Raw genomic sequence first — 8,693 nt, 5'->3', positions numbered from 1 at the left:
ACTCCAGTGTTCTTGCCTGGAGAATCCCATGGACAGAGAAGCCTGGCAGGCTATAGTCCATGGGGTTACAAAGAGTCAAACAGGACTGAAGCCAATTAGCACACACACACAGCAATCATTGTCTGACCCAAGATGGTCAGTCTCTTTCTCCAAGATTCCACACCTGGGCATAGTTGATTGATTAGAAATGAGTATCTGTCCTATGTTAGAATTTTTAGGAACAGTAGCAAGTTGAGTCTGTCTCTCCTTACGTGCTTAAAGTTTAGATAGTTAAGGCTCCTGTTGGTGGCTTATTTTATTCAGAAGGATAGACAGTTGTGTAAAAACACAATGAAGCTAAAATTCAAAGACCATAATACAAAATGGTGGACTCTTAAGTCAAAATCCAGAATCCTGACTTCCTGAGTAGTTCCTCAAGCAATAAAAACAGTTTTCAACAAATTCAGGGAAGAAATAAATTAGCACTTAATTCTTGAGCTGAAAATTATTAAACCATGACTTCATTTTTAATAATGCTTCCAGCGTTTGTCTCTTTAGAGGTAAGAGCAATGCATCTATTTTAACATGGGTGTGATTTTTCTACAACTTCACCATTAGTTATAGCTCCAGGTCAAAAGAATTAGTTCTATTCTCTATGGGAATATCAAGACTGAGTATTTTATTGTTGTTGAGAAAAGAACAGCAGCTGATGTAACTAACTAAATGCAAATATAGTGAGGCACATTTCATTTCATAGTGATCAAGTTATTCATGGAATTTTATGCAATCATATCCTGACTTAACGGCTGAAAGAAGTGGATAAAAATGATCATTATCCTTATTTGGAAACAAAACAATAATAGTATCAGTGGTCCTATAGCCTAGTATCTAACTCCTGGAGAAATTAAACTGTAACTTACTTTAAAATACTTTAAAATTCTAATGGGCAATAGAATTTAAAAAAATAAAAACATCATTTTTAACAGCAGAGAAAGATGTCTCAATGCAAAATTTTTCCATTTCATAACTTTGTCAGAGCCAATCATTGTGTCGTAACCGTCAGAATTATATTCTTCCTATTTTTACTGTTTTATTTCCCTTCATAGGTGTTGAATCTACATGAACAAGAGTTAATTATCTTGTTAGTTGCTCTCCCTTTTCAACTCTGCTATGCCTGGTCTTATGAGTTTAATGGGGCTTTCCTGGTGGCTCAGTGGTAAAGAACCCACCTGCAATACAGGAGACCCCAGTTCGATCCCTGGGTCGGGAAGATCCCCTGGAGAGGAAATAGCAACCCACTCCAGTATTCTTGCCTGGGAAATCCCATGGACAGGGGAACCTGGGAGCTACACTCCATGAGACTGCAAAAGAGTTGGACATGACTTAGCAACTAAACAACAACAACAAACATGAGCTGAACAAAGCTCTTTAAATTTTTATCCCTTGAAGTCCTAGCTTCTAGGACACCCGAGTGTGACCTTATTTAGATATAAGATCTTTATAGAAGTAATCAATTTAAAATGAGGTCATTAAGTGGGTCTTCATCCCATATAATTGACGTCCTTATAAGAAGAGGGAATTTGAGGACCTCTCTTGTGGTCCAGTGGCTAAGATTCTGTGCTGCTGATACAGGGGATGTGGGTTCAATCCCTGGCCAGGGAACTAAGATCCTACATACTGTGCAGCATGGCCAAAAAGGTTAAAAAAAAAAAAAAAAAAAAAGAAGGGGAAATTTAGATATAGAAATGTAGAGAGGGCAGACAATGTAAAGACACAGAGAGGATAGCTGTCTATAAGCCAAGGATAGAGGCATGGAACAGATTCCTTTTCAAAGCTCTCAAAAGGAACCAAACCTACCAATTCCCTGAGCTCAGACCACTACCCTCCATAGCTATTTCTATTGCTTAAGCCACTTAGCTTGTGGCCGTTTGCTAAGGCAGCACTGATAACATAGTGCATGCAATGAATCTTCTTATCCTTCAAGCGAAAAGAACATGTTAGTCGCTCAGTTTGTCTGACTGTGATTCCACGGACTGTATCCTGCATATAACCTGACAGACTCTTCTGTCCATGGGATTTTCCAGGCGGGAATACTAGAGTGGGTAACCATTCTCTTCTCCAGGGGATCTTCCTGACCCAGGGATCGAACCTGGGTAGCCTGCATTGCAGGCAGATTCCTTACCACTTGAGCCACCAAGGAAGCCCTAAATTTTTGCAGCACGGCACAGCATGCTGGGATTACTGTGCAGAGATTAAACCTGAGATCCCTGCACTGGGAGTGCAGAGTCTTAACCACTGGACCATCAAGGAAATACCATCTCAGCTCTTTCTCCTAAGCATCATGTTCATGGATTTAACTATGCGTCTTCCTACCTGTGCTCTCAGGTCAAGACACAAACACTTTCATATTCTATGTAACTGCTCCATCATCTGGCCCCTCTGGACCTATTTGGCCTGCTATGTGCCATATTCCATTCTTTCCCACTACCACGTCCAGCTGTACCAAACTGCTATACTTTTCATTCCACAAGTGGTCACTACTCTTCTGCCTCCAAGTCTTCACTCATGCCCTTTCCTCTGCTATGAATCACTTCTAGTCCCTCTCCTTATCCTCTTATTCCTTTATCTAACTTAATTTTAATAATCATTTGGTCTCAGCTTATACAACTTCTTGGAAATTTTCTCTGATGTCTAATTGTGACCCCATGGACTGCAGCCCACCGGGCTCCTCTGTCCATGGGATTTCTCAGGCAAGAATACTGGAGTGGGTTGCCATTTCTTTCTCCAGCAATAACTAGCTTACATATCTACCGTTACCAAAGCACAAAGAATTATCTTTGAGGTAACACTATTTCCTTGTTTTTGTCTCTCAAAAGATGTAAACCTCCTTGTAGCTAGGAATGTGTTTTGTCATGTTATTTCTATGATCTAAAATAATACTAGGCTAGCAGTACATAATAGACACTCAATTTCTAAAGTAGGTACACCTTTGTAAAACCCTACCAAACTATTTCAGGTTTTACTATTCTGAATCTACTGTAATTTAAGTAGTATTATATTTGTGTACTTGGTCAAAGACTTGTAAAGTATCTCAGTTTTCATATGCCATTGTCAGTCAAACATTTATTTCACCTCCCTAACTCAACAGTTTTATGAGAAAATAGTATCTCACCTTTTCCATGTTTTTATGCACAGTTCTTAGTATATTGTAAGTATTCAAGATATTCATTAACAAAGAGGGACAAAATGACCTCATAAAGAAAAGTAAGTTTCTGCCTTGGTATTAGAGCTGAAAGCACCTTGGAGTGATGTCTATCTATTTAGACCCATTCTAGCAAAACTTAAAAACACACATCAAAGGGATAAAATAAATCTGCAAGTACTTGAACTGCCTACCAAAACAAAAGTCACACTCTTAAAGAAACATTAAAAAAATTCCAGACAGTCAACCATCTGATTTCACAACAGTCAACATCTAATCAAAAAGCACTAAACATTCCAAGAAGCAGGGAGATACTCCCACAGCTAGGAGAAAAATCAATCTGTATAAACGTGGATGCAGAGATAGCTTAGCAACCGCGTTTTCTAGTTTCTCTACTTGATGCTTTAATGTCTGGGGCCTTGCTGACCCTGAAAGGACTCCCCCTCTGGGGGTCAGCCAATTCCTAGAGACAGTAAAAGACTCATCTGGAAACACACCTTTCACACGCAAACAAGCAAATCCTGAGCCCACACTCCAACCAGCTTTTTCTCAGGCTCTCTCAGTTCAGTTCAGTTCAGTCGCTCAGTTGTGTCTGACTCTTTGCGACCCCGTGGACTGCAGCACGCCAGGCCTCCCTGTCCATCGCCAACACCCAGAGTTTGTGCAAATTCATGTCTATTGAGTCAGTGACGCCATCCAACCATTTTGTCCTCTGTCATCCCCTTCTCTTCCTGCCTTCAATCTTTCCCAACATCAGGGTCTTTTCCAATGAGTCAGTTCTTTACAACAGGTGGTCAGAGTATTGGAGTTTCAGCTTCAGCATCAGTCCTTCCAATGAACACCCAGGACTGATCTCCTTTAGGATGGACTGGTTGGATCTCCTTGCTGTCCAAGGGACTCTCAAGAGTCTTCTCCAACACCACAGTTCAAAAGCAACAATTCTTCGGCGCTCAGCTTTCTTTATAATCCAACTCTCACCTCCATACATGACTACTGCTAAAACCATAGCTTTGACTAGATGGACGTTTGTTGGCAAAAGGTTCTCTCAGGGCCACTATTTCACTGCCCTAATAAAAAAACCCAGGGCCAGGTATGTACCAAACCTGGCTTAAATTATTCAAACTAGCCATCCTCAAGCCTTCTTACACCTCTTCTGCTGTGCTTTCCTACAAAAACCACAATAAAAGTGCCCACGTTTTCCCCTCATTCTCTGTGCCCGCTGACTGACCTTGTGTGGCCCCTCATGAACGGGATGTGCCTCCTCCTCTTGAGATTGTGAATATAGCAAACTCTTTTCAATGATGGCTATCTTCTGATCCGTCGGCCTTGTCATAACTGCTAAATTATATTAAGCACATGTGTATAGAATCTAGAAAAGTGGTACTGATGAACCTGTTTTCAAGGCAGGAATAGAGATGCAGACATGGAGAACAGACTTGTGGACATGGGGCTGGGGGAAGAAGGTGGGATGAATTTAGAGTAGCAGTAAAACCCATACACGGCATACGTAAAGTCATAGCTAGTGGGAAGCTGCCGTGTAACACAGGGAACTCAGCCCGGTGGTCTGTGACACCCTAGGTGGGTGGGATGGCAGGGATGAGAGGAAGGCCCAGAAGGGAGGGGACTGACGTATACTTAAGGCTGATCCCTGTTGTTGTACAGAAACCAACACAACGTTGTGAAGCTATTATACTACAATTGAAAAAAAAAAGAATTTGAATTTTAAAACAACATCAGAGATAATGTACTTAGCAGTCAAGCATGTCAAAAAAACCTTTTATAATGATATCCAAGTACTCCACTATTTAAATACAAAAACATCATGAGAAGAAAAGAGGAGAAAAGCTGAGACTTAAAAGGTGGAAATAGTAAGAAAATCCATCCAAAATGAAATGCAGAGAGAAAAGTCTAATAAAAATGAATTACTTAAGGACTTTGGAACAATATTAAGTGGTTTAACATCTGTGTAATAAATGTGCCTCAAAGAGGAGAGAGCCAGAAAAACATTTAAAGAAATAATAGCCATCATTTTTTCTAAATTTGATGAAAACTAACAACCCACATTTCCAAGAACGTCAACAAACACTAAGCAGGGTAAACATACATGAACAGAAAAAAGAAAGAAGAAATTGCTATGCAAGCCTGAGGACTTTTTTCTGTGTTCATGTACAAATGAATCCTGCACAGAGAAATTAAGGGAGAAGGGAGAAAAGGAGAAAGGAAGGGAAAACCATTGAGTCTTATTATCAAATTACTAAGAACAATTATAAAGAACAAATTTTTAAAGAATTCAGAGAGAAAGGACACATTACCTTCACATGAATAAGCATGAAAATAATTGCATTCTTCTCAACAGATATTAATGAAGCTAAGAATTGCTTTTTAACATCGAGAAAGTAAAACCGTGTCAGCTTAGAATTCTATATCCAATCTCCCACACTCATAGAAAAATCAGGCCTCCTAAAACTTACCTGAAAGAGATCCTTTGACTTCAAGGTAAGTAGAAAAAGAAAGAAGGAAAAAAGTTTTCAAAAACAAGAAAGCAAATAAATAACTAATATAGTTGGTCTTCCCTGGTGGCTCAGATAGTAGAGAATCTGCCTGCTAATGCAGGCGACCCAGGTTCCATCCCAGGGTCAGGAAGATCCACTGGAGAAAGGAAGGGCTACCTACTCCAGTTTTCTTGCCTGAAGAATTCGACAGACAAAGTAGCGTGGAGGGCTACAATTCATGGGATAGCAAAGAGTCGGACACAACTGAGCAACTAACATTTTCATTAATATAATAGTAGTTCCTTGGTCTCTGCGTCATCAAATAATTTACTTAAGAAGTGGGTGGAGCTCTTTTAATACAACTATAGTCTTTACACCAGCAGCAAATAAGCTGAAGCATCAACTTTGGCAAATGCTATATCATCCCAATTTATCACTATTTTGCAAGCCATCAGTTTGTGTTAGAAAAATGCCAACGTGTCATAAAGTAACTAGTTGGAAAATAAAACATCACATAATTCAATAAAGACACCAGGCAAATCCTTGGTCATGCAAGTCAAATCACCTTTACCAAATATCAGTTTGTTGTTATTATTTCTTAGCAAGAAATAGATCAGACAGCTTGAAAAGTTACTATATATCCTATTTATTGCAAAATTGTGTTTCAAATAAAGCCTACATATTATTTATATTAGGTATCTACAACATAATGCTTCTGCAAACAAAAGATACATACACTCATAAACATCCTGTGTTCATTACTGAGGAGGGCTAGGTTAAAACAGGAACGCCTGAGTCAGATTGCTTGTATTCCATATCTGTTCCACAATTGCATAGCTCCATGACCTTGCCAAGTTACCTAACTTCTTTGAGCCTTATTTTTCGTATACGTAAAATGTTAATAATAATAACACCTGTTTATATCATTTTTGAAGTTAAAATTGATATAAGTATTCCATGTACTATAGTTAGTCCATAGCAAGTATGCAGTTAATATTAACTACTACTATTACTCTTGAGAGTTCCTTGGACAGCAAGGATAACAAACCAGTCAATCCTAAAGGAAATCAGCCTTGAATATTTATTGGAAGGGCTGATACTGAAGCTGAAGCGCCAATAATTTGACCACCGATGTGAAGAGCCAACTCACTGGAAAGACCCTGATGCTGGGAAGGATTGAGGGCCAGAGGAAAAGGGGGTGACAGAGGATGAGATGGTTTGATGGTGTCTCTCACTCAACGGACATAAGTTTAAGCAAGCTCAGGGAGACAGTGAAGGACGGGGAAGCCTGTCATGCTGCGGTCCATAGGTGATCTAAGAGTCGGACATGACTTAGTGACTGAACAACAACCACCATTACTGCTGCTATTGCAGCTACTACCACAATTACCAGGCTTCCCTCCTAGCTCAGTTGGTAAAGAATCTGCCTACAATGCAGGAGACCCCGGTTCGATTCCTGGGTCGGGAAGATCCACTAGAGAAAGGATAGACTACCGACTCCACTATTCTCGGGCTTCCCTTGTGGCTCAGCTGGTAAAGAATCTGCCTGCAATGTGGGAGACCTGGGCTCGATCCTTGAGTCGGGAAGATCCCCTGGAGAAGGGAAAGTCTACCCATTCCAGTATTCTGGCCTGGAGAATTCCATGGACTGTATAGTCCATGGGGTCGCAGAGTCAGACATGACTGAGTGACTTTCATTCACTCACTCACTACAATTACTGTTATCACCACTATTAATACTGGTACCTGGAGAAGGGCATGGCAACCCACCCCAGTATTCTTGCCTGAAGAATCCCATGGACAGAGGAACTTGGAGGGCTGTAGTCCATGGGATCACAAAGAGTCAAACACAACTGAAGCGACTTAACACACAAACACAATACTGGCAAGTGTGCAACTCCCTTTTTCCTTTCGGAATGCTGGAGGGTATTTAGGGATTTTTTTTTCCAGTTTTCCAGAACCTTTTCAATGTCCATATTTTTGTAAAAAACTTGATCAAGTCATATATTATTTATTCTAAACCTAAGACTTTTATCTGTTTAAAGCATCGGAGATATTTGCTTATTCAATGTTTCTTTATCTTGAGTTTATCCTCATTCCTATCTATTTCCTTCTGCAGTTTATTCTTATCAGATAATTCACAAGAAAAATGAGAATAAATCAGCCCTTTTTATCCCTCAGTGTTACATTACTGAATATAATGTTTATTCTTTTCTAGTTCATCATATTGTTGTAATGGGAAAAATATGGTCTGTATGACCCTGCTCTATTGGGTTATGTCCCCCTTTTGACCATCTTAGTGTATATTTAGTAATTTTATAACATTCTTTACTATTTGTATTCTATTACTTTTTCTTTTAAGTAATACCTTGAGCCTTCCCAGTGTTTACCACAGGCTGTTTGCTTACAATGACTGTACAGAAAGAGAAGGCAAAATAAATCTATTCTACAAACCAGGTCTTCCGCCTGGTCAGTGTTGTGAATAGGGAGACCAAGAAATGAAGTGGAAAGCTAACAGTAATGTCTATAATTTATGTTTTTCTACATATGAAACGGGTATTCTGGTAAGTTCTTTACTCATTTTATTCTCACTAAACCCTAAAATGTAGATAAAAGTATATCCTCTCTTTCTTAGAAAGAAAGAGAATGGATGGCTACCCATTCCAGTATTCTTGCCTAGAGAATTCCATGGACAGGGGAGCCTGGTGGGCTATAGACCTCGGGGTCACAAAGAGTCGGACACCATTGAGTGACTGATACTTTCACTTTCACCTACAGGCGTTGAGAGGTTAACTTGACAGTATCTGTCCATAAGTGAATGCAATAATTAGCATTTAAATTTATACAGCCTGGTTCCAAAGTCTAAACATGTTACGTTATTTTTTTTCTATAACTTCATTATAGAGATACCATTTTTAAATATTCACCTCCCTTTATTTTAGAATTGATAATACCTGTGATTAGAATTAGAATTAGGGCAAAGTTTATCTCTTCTCTTGAAACGTTTTCTCTTTCAGAAT

The 8,693-nt window shown here is 39.4% G+C and overlaps 1 non-coding gene across 1 annotated transcript; it reads left to right on the top strand.

The window, feature by feature from the left end:
• The first annotated feature begins 8,045 nt into the window (after window positions 1-8,045).
• Window positions 8,046-8,169, top strand: LOC136152583 (small nucleolar RNA SNORA51). The gene has a single exon (XR_010660255.1). It is a non-coding gene; the product is annotated as a small nucleolar RNA SNORA51 (small nucleolar RNA).
• The last annotated feature ends 524 nt before the right edge of the window (window positions 8,170-8,693 follow it).

Source organism: Muntiacus reevesi, chromosome 21 (assembly GCF_963930625.1).
Source record: "Muntiacus reevesi chromosome 21, mMunRee1.1, whole genome shotgun sequence".
In the NCBI taxonomy this organism is placed as follows: domain Eukaryota; kingdom Metazoa; phylum Chordata; class Mammalia; order Artiodactyla; family Cervidae; genus Muntiacus; species Muntiacus reevesi.
Note: the sequence above shows the minus strand (reverse complement) of the source record. Positions and strands in the feature narration are given on the sequence as shown.